Source organism: Centroberyx gerrardi, chromosome 22 (genome assembly GCF_048128805.1).
Source record: "Centroberyx gerrardi isolate f3 chromosome 22, fCenGer3.hap1.cur.20231027, whole genome shotgun sequence".
Taxonomy (NCBI): domain Eukaryota; kingdom Metazoa; phylum Chordata; class Actinopteri; order Beryciformes; family Berycidae; genus Centroberyx; species Centroberyx gerrardi.
This window is the reverse complement of record NC_136018.1, coordinates 17,444,246-17,457,548: the sequence shown is the minus strand read 5'-3', so window position 1 is coordinate 17,457,548 and position 13,303 is coordinate 17,444,246. Positions and strand designations below refer to the sequence as shown.

Genomic DNA, 13,303 nt, shown 5'->3' with positions numbered 1-13,303 from the left:
ATCTGAAGCACAATCTTTATTCTGACACTTTCTTCCACAGTTATCCTGACCTGACAAAGCCTTATTCTCCAAAATACACCTTAAACCCATTTTCCTTATCAATTGCCATTTACACTGGTGTAATATTAAGTGTATCAAAATAATCCCTAACTGAATAAAAATGCATCTAAACTAATTTTTTACAGTAAATTCTCTTCCTGAACCGTACCAACTTCAGTCTCTATTCTGCTAACATATGCGTCAAATGGAGACAGCTGTAACCAAAACAGTTTTTCCAAACACTCACTACTTACTGGTATTATCTTAAATCACATTACACTTCTTGTACAGATTAATTAAATAATATTAATATTTTTTTCACTTTTTTGTCATTCAAAACACATAGAATCTGTGTGGGCATCAGTCAAGGGGAACTTGGAATCTCACTGACATAGTGACATAAACACAGAAACAATGATAGTCAGTAGACAGTGGAGGCACAGCAACACACACGCACACACACACACACACACACAATAATAAATAGGAGGGGATGGAATTATTTTTCTGTTATTTAATTGTTTTTTTTTAATTATTATTTCTTTATTTCTTTATTTTTGTTACTTAATAATTTAATTGATGATTAATCTCTTGTTACATGCTTTGGCAATATTGTTTGTTTGTGAACTGTCATGCCAATAAAGCACCTTGAATTGAATTGAATTGATATAACAGTAGAGGGGACATGTCATAGAGAATTCCTATTCTGGAATGGGACCATATGGCAGCCATCTTACCTGGGTACACTTCTCAGCTGACTGTCATTGGAATCAATGGTGAAAGTGGCTTATGCTGCCATTATAATGCTAATATTTTTTTATTGAGACATCACTACTACTTTTTATTTAGCTCACTGTATGCAAGACAACTGTGACTGTCTAAAATGGTGCCAAACATGAGCATTTTTTGTAGTCTGTAGATAAAAATAGCTAAACTATGTTAAGTAATTATGTTTTAAATCATAAAGATTATCTTCTAGAAGTATTTTAATAGTGCATTTACTTTACAGAAACTATGAATCCTATTTTCAAGAAGACTATAATTCTCAGATTTCTTTGGTACTCTTTGGTACTGAGTAGTTGTATTAAGAGTATATATGAAAATCTGCTTATTTTTAATGTAAAACCCCCAAATGATCTGTTGTTGTAACAATAGACAAATGTTGGCAGCAATTAAATATCAACATCACTGAAACACACCTAACAATACACCCAGATAAAATATACAATAAAAGGCAAATGTAATGCCATTAAGTGGTTAGTGTGACAGCTTTAAGCCAATTTAAGCAAGTAATAATGGACATAGGCCCTCACTTTTTTTTTTTACTTTATTGGCATGACATCTTAGCCTACAATTAAGATTACAATCCATAAAGAAATAATTTATATAGATGCCATCATGTAAACAAGTAGGCTACTACAGTAAAAACAAACATCTCTACACTTGAATCAACTTAAAATCCACAGTAGCCTATACAGATATGCAAATGAATGTCCTCTCTGTCTGCCACCACACGCCACTATGTGTCACTTCCATCATTAAGTTGCGTCTTGGCAGAATTAGCCTGCAATTAATTAAAAAAAAAATCGCCGCATTTTCAGCAGCGGTGCCGCTACTGAGTACTATAAAAATACTATAGAAAACACTATAGAACGTATGTTTAGCACGGCGGGTCGCGACTTTACGGTGGCGACCTGCCACAGTAGAATATAAACACTGGTTGGACATAATGCTGAATGATGTGTGCTGATTGTTCTCAGAAACAACGTGTTTGTATGGCAGCAGAGCTGGCCAACTAACATACAGCTGAAATGTAAAGATTACATCTAACAGCTAACTAGCTAACACATACGTTACCGTTACAAACTGTTTCAAATAGAACTCCAGTCTGTTGGCTACTACTAGCCAGAAATGTTGTGTTTTAAGTTGTGTCAGTTAAATTTAGCATATAAAACAGCCTCTATCTTCTACTCAACTGACGTGTGGAAGTTGATGCCAGCTTCTCTGGTCTCTTTGGTCCTTTTAGTGCAGCAGTTTGGTCCAAATCAGGACAACAGTGGTTGCTTCCCATAGACAGCTGTTGTAGTTGCTGGTAAACTGTACCCAGGTAAGATGGCGGACGGTTATCCCACAGTCTATGACGTAATGTCCTCTCTAGTGTTATATCTCTATGGTTCAAACTCCATTCTTGTGTTTGGCGCGATGGAAGCAACACGGAGAGGAAAACCTCAAAGAGCCAAGTGGAAAGAAGACATGGAGTTCAAGCAGACAGAGCTGGAGGCCCAGGTAAGCCCCGCCCACAGAACATCCGGGCGGAGAGCCTACCTGGAGCCCCCTATGGAGAGGAAGACTGGGGTCCTGACCCAGCTCCACGGGAAGGAGGAGGAGAAATTGAACAGCCAAGCGCATCAGATGGATATGAAAGCAGCAGAACATCTCAGGCCTCCTGAGGCCCAGAAAGAGGCACTGGCCAAGGCCAAGGCCCAGGAGGAAAAGATCGTGAAGCAGTTTCTTGGGTTGCATGAGGAGCAGAACAAGCTGTTCCAGAAGGCCATCCGACTGAGTGCCGGTGCGACGGAGAAGGCTGCAGACGACATCAAACAAGTCGGTCTGCAGATCCAGAAAGTGCAGATGACACTCCTGCAACAGGCCATCCGGCTCGACGTCTCTGGGGCTAAGAAGACCTTCGGCAACAGGACCTGGACTGCCCAGGCTGCAGGGAACAACGTTCCTGAGCTGAAGAAAGCTGAAGACGACGCAGTTGTTAAGATCAAAGCCTTAGAGGCAGAGAAAGAAGCTCTCTGCCAGAAGACCCAGGCTGCAAAGATGGCTATTTCTGAGCTCCAGCTCCAGCTCTATAGAGCCCAGAGTGATGCTGAGCAGCAGGCTGCTCAGATCAAAGCCTTTGAGGCAGAGAAGGAGGCTGTTCAGCACACGATGGAGGAGCTAAAAGAAAAGCTCAGCGCAGAGAAGAAGCTCAGCGCCCAGGCTGCAGCGAAAAGCGAGGCAGCCATCCTCAGCCTGCAGGCTCAGCTACTGGAGCAGGACATCAGGGAGAAGCAGGCTGTCTGCAAGGCAGAGGAGCTCAGTGAAACTCTGCGAAAGGAGAGAGAGAAGGCCCAGAAGGCTCAGCAGGAGGAAAGTGCTGCAGAAAACAGCATCGCGGCCGCCCTGAAGGAGTCTGAGCAGCTCCTGGACAAACAGCTCCTCCAGTGGCAGGAGGAGAAGACCGAACTCCTCAGGGCCAAAGATGAGAGCCAGAAGGTCCTGGAGGAGAAAGAGAGAGAGTGGGCCGAGACAGAGAGAAGCATCATGGAGAAGATTGCTGATCTGCACAGGGACGTCTTCGAGTTTTCTGTAAAGGAAAAGTCCAAGAAGCGTAGCTGGCTGCGCAAACTCATTGGTGCCCCGGCCCGCAAAGAGGAGAAGAAGGAAAAGAAGGAGAAGAAGATGGAGGCCAAGGGCTCCAAATTCCTCCAATTCTTCAAGTGAAGAAACTGAGCGCACCGACACCTGTGCTCACACACACACAACCCCCCTACATCCATTTCCATCAAATTCCTCCAAACCCTTTTTTCCTTCAATAAACGATATCTACAATGATATCTAAAATCATGTACTGCCTGTATAGTTTTATTGTAGAGAGTTGTAAGTTCCACCACAGTCAACAGTGTATCACTGAGGCCTGGACACAAAACAAAGTCAAGCTTTTTTATTTAGCTGAATAATAGTTGGAGTGAAGCTACTGTAGAAGCAGCAATATTCATTATGTTGTGTCTAAGTTGTGGCAAAGTTCCTGCATCTAGTATCATTTACCACCAAGACCTCCAAACCTGCTCATATGGACTCAAGCTCTGGGGACAAAGAGGAGCAACAATGATGACTGAGAAGAAATTATAAGTTGGTCAGTGTGATAAATTATTACAAGCAGGTCACCAAACTATCCTGCAGAGATGCACACAGCTTAGAGCAGTGGTTCTCAACTTTTTTAGCTTGTGACCCCTTAAAACAAAGTGATGTCTACTCACTGGCTGCATATGCAGAGTGGTGAACAGTTCAACCAAAGAATGATTTTCACTTTTCAGATTGTTTCATTTGAGTAATTATCAAAGGAGGCCAAGAGGCTGAAAAGTATTCAGTTTTTCAAAAGCAAAAATGACATTAGATTAAAAATAGATACATTTGTATAGTAGAAATATATATTTTTTCCTATCCCATAAATCATCTTGCAACCACCCAAAATTACAACCAGCCATTTCGCAGTGATGTAGTGGTAAATAAAAATGTTAGTAAACTATGACCTTCAGTCAGTGACTGTTATTCAGGGTTTCTTTCTGATTTGGACCAGTTGATTATCTTAAATTCTCTTTACTGCATTTCAGGAAACTCACTCTACCAACAATGATTATACTTTCTAGTGAGAAAACACTTGATGGAGACTTGAGATGTTTTAAAAATCTTCTGTCACTTCCTCCACTACTGAGACTGCAGACAACATGGCTGCATGAACATCAGTTTCTGGGTCACAAAGGAAAGTTGGACGACTGTATGGATCTGTTGTCTCTGAGTTCATGATTTGATATTTTACCTCATGTGTTGTCTCAGGAACGGTTAAAGAGATTAACTAGAAGTTGATGAGAGTTTATCTGTGTTGGTTTGATCCTGCTGACAAGTGGATGCTTTCATTTGCAAGTATATGAGGTGAGAATCAAAACTAGGCTCCTCCTCTTTCAGTTGAATTCCTGACAGAAATTGCTGACTGTGCAGCAGCAGTGCTGTTTTTCCTCAGCGATGGTGGTATAGTGGTGAGCATAGCTGCCTTCCCAGCAATTGACCCGGATTTGATTCCTGGCCATTGCATGGCCTTTTCAGCTAGTGCTTACTTTTCTGAGATTTCTGTCTCTTGTTTTTGGTGTCAGTAAAGTTCGGCTCTATCAATCATGTTAGAGGTGTTGTAGAAATGTTTGGAAGCTCTACAAAGCTCTCTGTTGGATCAATACAGTCAAGTCAGCCTTAACCACTCAGCCACGACAACTCATATCAGAAGGATCATATTGAAGAGAAACCATACATTTGCAATTCTTAATCAAATTTGAGCACCTTCATGTTTGTAGAGGAGTTAAAATGCTGATAAACTCAAAGCACAATAGTATGTTGAGTTGATGGTTGAGAGCTTAGTGCAATGGACTAAAAATCTGTTGCGTCCCTCGTAGGTTTAAATCCTGCTGACAACACTGGGCTGTTTAAATAGTTATAGAGCTTCAAATAACTGAATTTGCAAATGGTGATTTGAGGGCTTTCTGAGCCTAATTCTACTACAGAGGCTAAACTAGTTTTAGTGGTTTGAAACCAATGGAATATAGAGCAACACTGGTAAAATCTCCAAGTTTCATTTCTATGTGTCAGTATTATCAGTAATGTCTGTTGTCGTGGCCGAGTGGTTAAGGCGATGGACTAGAAATCCATTGACTGTTTTCATTGTGGTGGGAAACAGCCGACTCTACTGGACCAACAGACAGCTTTGTAGATCAGCGATGGGCAACCATGTGTCATGGAGGGCCAAGAGTGTGCAACCAATCACTGCACCAGGTGATTTCACTGATTAGCACAACTTCAACCAGCGAGCAGGAACTAGGTTAATCACCTGGTTTAGTGAATGAAAACCTGCAGACTCTTGGCCCTCCATGGTAGACCTTCCCCCTTTTCTCCTTTCTCTGTTTGCTTGCTGCTGTACCTCCTCCTCACTTGTCCTCTCCTCCTCTTTTCCCTCCTTCTCCTCTTCCAGTTGAATTCCTGACATAAACTGCTGACTGTGCAGCAGCAGTGCTGTTTTTCCTCAGCGATGGTGGTATAGTGGTGAGCATAGCTGCCTTCCAAGCAGTTGACCCGGGTTCGATTCCCGGCCATCGCAGCACTTTCTTTTCCCAGGTAGTGCTTACTTATAAAATTTACATACTAATGAGGAAAAATGAGGGGATGTTAGGCTGCTCAAGTGCTTCTTGTTATTGGACTTATGAAAATGAAGTTATATCTTATTTATTGAACAATTAGGCAAATTTGGCATTAGCTAATGGCAACTCGTCTACAGAAATTGTAAAGGTGCTTGAAATATCACTAAGCATTGATTGGCTCATGCCAGGTGTTTCTTTCCCATGTTGCATGTAACTAAAGTACAAATAAGTTCAGTCAGGAACTATTGGGCTTCGTCTTTATCGGTAGTTTAACTCCTCTACAAATATAGTCAGGGTGTTTAAATAGCAGCAGCTTGGCAAATGACAACATTTTAGTTATGTGAGTTGTCGTGGCTAAGTGGTTAAGGTGATGGACTAGAAATCCATTGGGGTTTCCACGCGCACGTTTGAGTCCTGCTGATGACAGACTCTACTGGTTTGCTTCTGTTGAATTGATGGAGAGCTTTGTAGAAACAATTGTCTACAAAGAGCCCACTCACCAGACTACGGAGAAGCTTTTGATTGGCTGCTGCAGGTCACATATCCGAACATGTAATTTACTTCAAGACTTCTGTTACGTCCTCCACTACTGAGACTGCAGACAACATGGCTGCATGAACATCAGTTTCTGGGTCGCAAAGGAAAGTTGGCCGACTTTCTTGATCTGAGTTAATGAGCTGATATTTTACCTTGTGTTGTCTGAGCAGTCTGAAGTGGTTTTATTTCAGTTTGGTTTGGAAGCACAGTGTATAAAATCAGTAGAACTGTTACTGTTAAAGACTGATCTTCTCTCCTCTTTTCTTCTCTTCCCTGTTTGCTTGCTGTTGTACCTCCCCCTTCTCCTCCTCTCTCCTCCTCCTCCTCTTTCCGCTCCCTCCTTTCCTCCTCTTTTCCCTGCCTCCTCTTCTTCCAGTTGAATTCCTGACATAAAGTGCTGACTGTGCAGCAGCAGTGTTGTTTTTCCTCAGCGATGGTGGTATAGTGGTGAGCATAGCTGCCTTCCAAGCAGTTGACCCGGGTTCGATTCCCGGCCATCGCAGAGCTGTCTTTTCTCAGGTAGTACTTACTTATGAACTGAGATTGAAATACCTTGTTTCTGTCTCTTGGTTTTGGTGTCAGCTGTATCAGTCTGATTAGAGGTGTTATGGATCTTTTCTCTCATTTACACGTTTTTAAAACCATCTACGTTTTGCAGGTTTATGTTTACATTTCTTCCTAAATCCATCTGAGAACCTCATACATGTATTTGTGAATGTTAAGTAACGCAAACTGAATTTCCAGTCTTTTTTGAACTCTAAAATTCAGTGTTATTCCTATTTAGGCATGCAGGGAAGAAGGGAACCAATCATTGATGAGGAAAACTAGATTAATAGACAATGTTTGATGAACAACAAAGATAATCACAGAGCTCTAACCCTAAATTTAGCATTTTCCTTTTCAAGCAATGAGAAAAAAATAATGTCCTCAGAAATATTTATTTTTCTTTTAGACTTTACTGGACTTTACTTTAAAGATCGGTTAAGAAGAACACACACACACACACACACACCTCTATCATCCTCCCTGTGTTTTCTTTATGTTCCAGTGCAGACCGGTCTAGACTGAACCATCAGCTCTCTGTCAGTGTGAAGAACAGAAAGGCAGCAGTCAGACTGGGAGAACTGGGAGAGCACTAAGACTATTCTACTGAACTCTGAGCCTCCACACCAGAGCAGGTAGGGAGAGTTTCAACTTATATCTGATTTTATTAACAATTAGGACAATTTGGCTTTAGCTGATGGAACTCCTCTTCAAATATGGTAACGTTAAAGGTGTTTGAAATATCACCAGGTGTCTCTTTCCCATGTTGGGGTGGGGGGGGCAGGTTTTTTTTTTCTTTCTTTTTTTTAACTGTGTTGTCATGGCCGAGTTTGAGTTTATCAGCAGTTGAACTCCTCTACAAATATAGTCAAGCTGTTTAAATATCAGCAAGTATGGTTTGGCAAATGGCAGGTTTCTGTTCTACGTGTAAATCTTTATAATGTGAGTTGTCGTGGCCGAGTGGTTAAGGCGATGGACTAGAAATCCATTGGGGTTTCCCCGCGCAGGTTCGAATCCTGCCGACAACGTGGAGATGTTTTGATATGATAATGATGGAATATTTGCAGTGGTGACAACTGTCAACCATTGAAAACGCTGCCATGTTGGAGACAACAACATGGCAGATTCTGTTGTTATCTCTGGAAAAAGACTAGAAAATGTCCAGTTACTCAGTACTTGAGAATTCACTGTGGGAGAACAAGTGGTTTTTGAGGTCATCAAGTATAGCCTATGTACAGTCCCACAGTGACATATAGACCAAATTAATAATCGTTTTATTTGAATGTGATCTCAGCTCTGTGGCTCTCCAATTGATCAGCTGCTCTGATCTCCTCTACAGAAATACAATAGCTAATAGCAGCTAATGTGTTCCTATTATGTCCAGCAGGGGGATGTAGCTCAGTGGTAGAGCGCATGCTTTGCATGTATGAGGCCCCGGGTTCAATCCCCGGCATCTCCATGAGGTTTTCTGTTGAAAAAGACAAGTCCTGTAGGAGACCAAACAAGTACAGAGACCATGTTGACATGCAGCCTGGAGATCTGCTGATACAATACTGTACAGTAGATTAGAGGAGGTTGTACTCTGGAGAAAGCAAACAGACACTTTAAACCAGGGGTTCTCAAAGTTTTGATGACTGAGGACCAGTTTAGGGACCCAACATTGGATTGAGGGCCGCTCAAGAAAAAACGGAACACAAAGTAATTCCAAAACAAATCTTTTCTTTAATAGCCTATTCTAGACTAAAAGTCATGCCAATTGTGAATCATATGAGAAATGTATGTTGTGTTTTCTGGAGGAGAAAAAAATCCCATTTGTCCATTTGTAGATGTTTTAATGACAAAGGTGCAAGTGGGAAATGACACAATCCTGTGTGCAGTCATTTCAGTATATTAGTTCATGTCAGTTCATTCAGTTGTCTCAAAAGTGCCTTGCAAACACACACAGAGAGAGAGAGCCTTGTGCTGGAGTGAGTGATATGCTGTTGATTTCCTGTCTTATCAGCAGGGACCTGATTGAGAACCAATTCCAGCTGCCCAAGCACCACAGGAAAACCTGCAGAGAGAGAGAGAGAGAGAAAGAGAGAGATAGGCAGACAGACAGGCAGGCAGACACACACACACACACACACACACACAGACAGACACACACACACACACACAGACAGGGAGAGAGAGAGAGAGAGAGAGACTTTTAAAATAGAAGCTTACCAAATACTACAACATGCATCATCATCATTATTATTGTTGTTGTTATTATTATTATTAGGCTATTATTGCCTGTCATCAATAGGCTATTCATTAAGTCACATTGATTCACCTTCACCTTTTCTTACTTCGAATGGGATTTATGGTGCTGTCTTCGGTTCGCCACAATTCCTTTGATGTCCGGTTCCATCTCTGTCGTTGCTATACGAAGGACAGCATGTAAATGGTCATCCGTCAGCCTGGATCTCAGCTTGGATTTGTTGATGGCCATGGTGTAGAAGGTTTTCTCACAAATGTAGCCTATGTGCTTCCGAACATAGAGGCCATTCTGATGGCATGTTGGCGAACAGGGCATACAATGTCAGCCACTTTCAAAATGCAGTCTCGCACAAATTCTCCGTCACTGAACGGCTTGCTCCGCCTGGCAATTTCTTGAGCTACCACATAGCTAGCCTGTGTTACAGCTTCACCGGATTTTGCCAGATTTGTGAAAACTGACTGCTGGGCAGTTAAGCCTCTTTGAAATTGTTCAAGCTTAGTTGTGCGCTCCTCGCCGTGAACTTGTCGTACATTTTATGATTGGTATCATAATGCCGTTTTATGTTAAACTCCTTGCGCATTGCATTCACCTGCTGATTAGGCACATCACTTTATCCGACCCGTGAGGTACAACAAAGTAAGCTTTGCTCCATTTCTCCTGAAACTTCCTTTTCTCCTCACTGACACAACGTTTTTTGCACGATGGCCCCGGCTCCTCCATCTCGCTAACCGGCTAACGTACATAGCTGTTATGAAGACGTAATCTGTCTCGCGAGTACGCATCTCGCGAGTCATACACGACTCGCGAGTTGCCTAGTTACCATGCAACCATTCCTAACTTGACAGTTTAGCCCAGGGGGCGCAGTTTTACCCTTCTTAAAGCAAAGTACTGTACTGTGTGATGTAGGGTGGTTTAAAACTGTATTATTGGAACCGGACCAAATATAACACATGCATTTCATCATGTCACCTTAACTCATCGCGGGCCACCAGAAACGTTTCCGAGGGCCGCAATTGGCCCGCGGGCCGCACTTTGAGAACCCATGCTTTAAACCATTTATCCGCAACAACAGAGTTCTTCTTCATAGTCCAATTTTAAGGGCGATATTTCTCTCTACTCTCCATGTTTTGCATTCTCAATAGAGGCCTGTTACAGAGGGTTTGGAGAGTCATTACCAATGAGGGACTCGCCACCAGAGAATGTTTGATAATTTAATGCTGTGATAAATTCTAATCTGGTTGTGGCCTTAAACAAAGCAAACAGATAAACACAGAGTTCTAGCCCTAAATTTAACATTTTTGATTTCAAGCAAAGACAAAAAAAAAATTGATTGATTTAGTTACTGGACATGAGAGGATCTTTGGGTTCTGAAAAGATTCCTCTACCTCTATCATCCTCCCTGTGTTTTCTTTATGTTCCATTGCAGACCGGTCTAGTCTAAACCATCAGCTCTCTGTCAGTGTGAAGAACAGAAAGGCAGCAGTCAGACTGGGAGAACTGGGAGAGCACTAAGACTATTCTGCTGAACTCTGAGCCTCCACACCAGAGCAGGTAGGGAGAGTTTCAACTTATATCTGATTTTATTAACAATTAGGACAATTTGGCTTTAGCTGATGGCAAGTCTTCTCCAAATATGGTAAAGGTGTTGTAAATATCACCAAAGTCCCTTTAAGGAAAGTCGGTTCACTCGGGCTCCATCTTCCTAACGCCCCCTGGGCAGCAAGTTTGTGACTAAAGGGGGTCGCACACCGGACGCGTCTGGCGGACGACATACAGCGTCCAAAAATTCGAAACCAGTGTTTACAATGAAGGTGCACACACCGCCACCGACGCCAGCGCCCAGCTATGACTTCCAGCGCTGCTCAGAGTCTTGGAGCGCCACTCAGCGCCACTCATGTTTTCCACTATTGTTATTAAACCCAGAACAAGACCCACAAATCAATATTAGATATGCGGCTTGAAATTTATCATTGTGAACAGAAGTAGCAAGCTATATAATATTTTAAAAACAATAACTTGTTTTTATTTTGTCAGCTGACATGTTTTCCATCTAAAATATGATCGGCTAGTAAATCAAATAAATGTAGGCTATCCAGTATATCCATTCATTCACTTTATGAATGGTCCTCAAATAAAAAAATAACGAAAGATGGATGATGACAGTTAATCAATGAAGTTAAAGGTAAATATCCGGAATTATACGCCACCAATCACAGATTATTCAAGGATAACCAATGAAAGCCGGCAGCTTAGAGGAAGATTGCGGGAGTAACAGGATGTACTGGTAAGTTGTAACATTATAACGTTAATCTATTATACATATTAACGTCTACTGGCGCTCTCTGTGCAACGCTTCATATGTGGTATACCTGCGCCTGCACCTCATTTACATTACATATTTATGAAAATTGATGAATTGTTAACAACATGGAGTGTTAAAATTTGTTTCAAAGGACACTGTTGTTACAGGAAAACTTTCGTTGACGACACGTCCTATGTTGTCGGAGAATCCATCTTTAAGGCCCTGACACACCAAACCGACATCAAAGAACCAGCAGCGACGAAGGCCGACTGTTGCGTCGCCTCACGTCACCTGTGTCTGATCCAAAAAGTTGCACTTGAACACACTGCAAAGACTACAGCCAACGGCCAACTAGCATGTACGTTCTGCGCCTGCGTGAGGGGAAATAACTCTCCATACCAGCAGGTGGCGGTAGTCTGTATTCGTCATTCAAAAAGGGAAACCGGAAGACCTAGGACTGCGGATATACAAACCGTAAACAAAGCAGCGTTTGCTTACCATTTTCACACCACTCTCGCTCATCATAGACGGTTTCGCTACTTCTAATCGTTGGTCTTCAGTTTCTTCATTCCAGACGGCCATGTCGTTGTGAAAATATTTGCGTATTGGAATAGAGATGGAGAATGGAGAAGAGCCTTCTGTGTGTGCCCTCTTGACTTCGTCGTTTGCTTGCTTTCATCACTTCCGTTTCTCTTCTCATGCCAATCAGAGTGATCTCTCTCACGGGCTCCGCCGCCGATTCAACATGCTGAATTGGCTGAAAAGCCGCCGACAGGGGTCCGACTAGTGCCAACGGTGCGGGACACACCGCAAAAACTAGGGACACAGACGTTTACCGACGGCCCGACATTGGCCAACGGCCGACCGTCGGCCTGGTGTGTCAGGGCCTTTAGAGTTACGGATTTTCCCATTCAAACTGATAGAGTGCGCTGTACTGTCTCTGATATCACTAAGCATGGATTGGCTCTTTTCTTTTGTTAGTTGTGTTGTCATGGCCGAGTGGTTAAGGCGATGGATTTGAAATCCATTGGGGTTTCCCCACGTAGGTTCAAATCCTGCTGACAACGTTGCACTGTTAAGATGTGACAGCCTCTTAATCAAAGTTTTTAAGAGAAAGTTGTATCAACCCAGTTTTTAGCTTTTATGTGTCATAATAACATCTTTGAGAAATTTCAGTCAGGTTTTAGAGCTTTACATAGTACAGAAACTTCCCTCCTCTAGGTAACCAATGACCTCCTTTTAGCAACTGACAGGGAAAGTGCAATTTTAATTCTTTTAGACATAAGTGCAGCCTTTGACACAGTAGATCATGCCATTTTAATTGACCGTCTTAACACCTGGGTTGGCATCAAGGACACTGCACTTAGTTGGTTTTATTCCTACCTTTTAGAAAGAACAATTCACATTACCTGTGGTGTACCGCAAGGTTCTATTTTAGGTCCAATTTTATTCTCAATCTATATGCTGCCACTTGGCCAAATTATTCAAAGACACAATGTCTCTTTTCATTGCTACGCAGATGACACACAGATATACCTTCCCCTGTGACCTGGTGACCCGAATAGCCTAGCTGCTGTTGTAGATTGCCTCAGTGATATCAGCTGTTGGATGGCACAGAATTTTCTTCAGCTCAATAGCTTAGCGGAAATCATATTGTTCAGTCCCCCAAATTCTAACTCTAGTCTT

The 13,303-nt window shown here is 42.2% G+C and overlaps 5 non-coding genes across 5 annotated transcripts; all 5 read left to right on the top strand.

Annotated features, from left to right (window-relative positions):
- The first annotated feature begins 5,878 nt into the window (after positions 1–5,878).
- On the top strand, positions 5,879–5,950 carry trnag-ucc (transfer RNA glycine (anticodon UCC)). The gene has a single exon. It is a non-coding gene; the product is annotated as a tRNA-Gly (tRNA).
- Positions 5,951–6,957: 1,007 nt separating this feature from the next.
- Positions 6,958–7,029, top strand: trnag-ucc (transfer RNA glycine (anticodon UCC)). Its single transcript has one exon. It is a non-coding gene; the product is annotated as a tRNA-Gly (tRNA).
- Positions 7,030–8,016: 987 nt separating this feature from the next.
- Positions 8,017–8,098, top strand: trnas-aga (transfer RNA serine (anticodon AGA)). The gene has a single exon. It is a non-coding gene; the product is annotated as a tRNA-Ser (tRNA).
- Positions 8,099–8,457: 359 nt separating this feature from the next.
- On the top strand, positions 8,458–8,529 carry trnaa-ugc (transfer RNA alanine (anticodon UGC)). The gene has a single exon. It is a non-coding gene; the product is annotated as a tRNA-Ala (tRNA).
- A 4,073-nt stretch (positions 8,530–12,602) lies between these two features.
- On the top strand, positions 12,603–12,684 carry trnas-uga (transfer RNA serine (anticodon UGA)). Its single transcript has one exon. It is a non-coding gene; the product is annotated as a tRNA-Ser (tRNA).
- Positions 12,685–13,303: the final 619 nt, after the last annotated feature.